Here is a 2,262-nt window from a genome sequence, read left to right as displayed (position 1 = left end):
TTGAAACGGCTTACGAAATACAACTTTCCTTTGAGTCAACCCTTGATTTCAGAAAGTCTTCAAACATCTGCTTTTGAGAGAGAGAGAGAGAGGGTGTGTGTTAGGGAGAAGAGTGGGAAAATGGTTCCCATTCAGTAGCCTGGGGCCCACTGAATTGGAAAATTTCCCCCAAAAGGAAACGTTACAGGAACTCTTCTTTTGCAGACTTTGGAGCAGACTCCTTTCTGTTTTTGGAAAAGCTGTGTGACAAATCCATCATGTTCTCATCCCCAGTGAGAAGGCCTGTTCGGACCTTTACCACTGCAGAGGGAGTTTATTAGCCCGTTTCCCATCAGCTGGATGAGCTGGTTCCTCTGTGGGGGGATGCGGTCCCATGGAGTTGGTGAAGCCATATTTACCATCCCTGAAAGAGGGAGCCTGGAGGGTGGCCCTAATGAGTTAATGACAATGTTCAAGTTTATTTAACTTTTGCAATCATGCCATTTGCAGATACACAGCATTTATTATGAGAATATACTGAGTCCATTATGGGGTGAAGATGATAATCAGGATATTCATTCATTTATTTAATATGTAATTACTGATTACTTGCTCCGTATATAGCACTGTTCTGAACAGTGAGGAATTTAGATGTACCAGGGAACTTGCCCATAAGAAGCGTATAGCGCAGAAGAGAAGACAGACAAGTAAAGTGACAACTGTAATCCAGTGTGATAAGTGCCATCACAGAGTGAGTAAAGGACCTAGGCGGGCGGGAGTGAAGAAAAGGCTTGTTGGAGAGGGTTAAACCTGAACAGAATTTTGAATACGATTTGGAGTTATGGAGGAGAGGGCAGCAGGAGAGAGGCAGAAGGGTCTGTCCTTACCAGAGTGTTGAGGGGAGAAACAGCATGTTGAATTTTAGGAATGTTAGTGGAGGGACAGTGGGGGGACAGAGGGAGTGATAGGGGTTGGGCTGACGAGACAGGCAAGGGTGGTAGATTCTCGTTCTGGACCTTGAGAGCCATGTGAAAGATTCTGAATTTTACTCCTATAGGTAGGTGAAGAGAGGCCATTCCAGGGTGTCCGCAGAGCAGAAACCAGGATAGATTAATGCTTTAGAAATATCATCCTGGCTGCGGTGTGAGGCTGAGTTAAGAAGAAGGCAAATTGGAGTCAGACCAGTGAGAGGTTGTCATGGTCATTTAAGCAAGAGGTGACATTAGTTTGTACTAAGGTGGGAGCTGTGGGGATGGAGGGAAGTAAAAAGATTTTAATGACATTAAAGACATGTTTGCCAGGGTTTGGCAATTGATTAGATGTGGGGATTGAGGTAGAAAGAAGCAGCCTTCTGGATGGGGGGCCCCATGGATGGAGAGGTCACTCGCCGAAATGAAATTAAGGGAAGAATGACGGTGACCACCATTTTGACCTGGGAGTTCCAGCTCAGGAAGAGAGGCAAGAGTGGCAAAAGGCCTCCCCGGGCATAGCATGACACAGTGCCCATGTTTCATTCATCTATAGACCTGGCCTGTGAGCACATACACCTAGAACCCACTTACTTGAGATGGAGCCAAGGGGAAGCCAAATTCACGTCTAGAGGCATTCTCCCTGCTGGTTTGGTGTATGTTTATTCTCACAGTCCCTAACAGTGAGATAGTGATCATGATACTTACAGAGAGATGGTACTGCTTGGATTTGTAAATAGTCTAATTCTTGTTGCTATATGATTTGTTGCTATATGCTATAAGGCAAGTTCCTTAACCCATCTATGACTCAGTGTCCTCATTAATAAGCAGGGAATCATAGTTCCTTCTTGACAAATTTGTTGTAGAGAAAAAAAAATGCGTAGACCCATACGTAAGGGAATAGTCACCTGATAAATATTGATCAGACATGAATAATTCTTACCTTATTCTTAGTTTATTTTCTCTTTTCCCCAGTATAAAACTTCCTGGATGCATCGTATGGATTCAAAGTCCTGCTCTTTTTGAGGAAAAAAAGGGCTGAGAAGCCAACTAAGGGTTTTTGTTTGTTTGTTTTTGTTTTTGTTTTTGCTTTCTCTTCTCTTCCCTTCCCTTCCCTTCCTTTCCTTTCCCTTTTCGAGAATCTGTTTGGATCCAGTGCTGGGGTAGATATTTTTCATATCTTCTAACCCATGGCCACCCAAAATTATGATCCTAAAATTTTGATCTAGTCACGGGGAAGCCCTTGCTCAAAGGAACAAGCTTAAACGTCAAATGCCTCAGCGAGGCTTTCGAGGCTCGTTATGACCTATACATA

This window comes from Pteropus alecto, unplaced genomic scaffold (genome assembly GCF_000325575.1).
Source record: "Pteropus alecto unplaced genomic scaffold, ASM32557v1 scaffold226, whole genome shotgun sequence".
Taxonomy (NCBI): domain Eukaryota; kingdom Metazoa; phylum Chordata; class Mammalia; order Chiroptera; family Pteropodidae; genus Pteropus; species Pteropus alecto.
Note: the sequence above shows the minus strand (reverse complement) of the source record.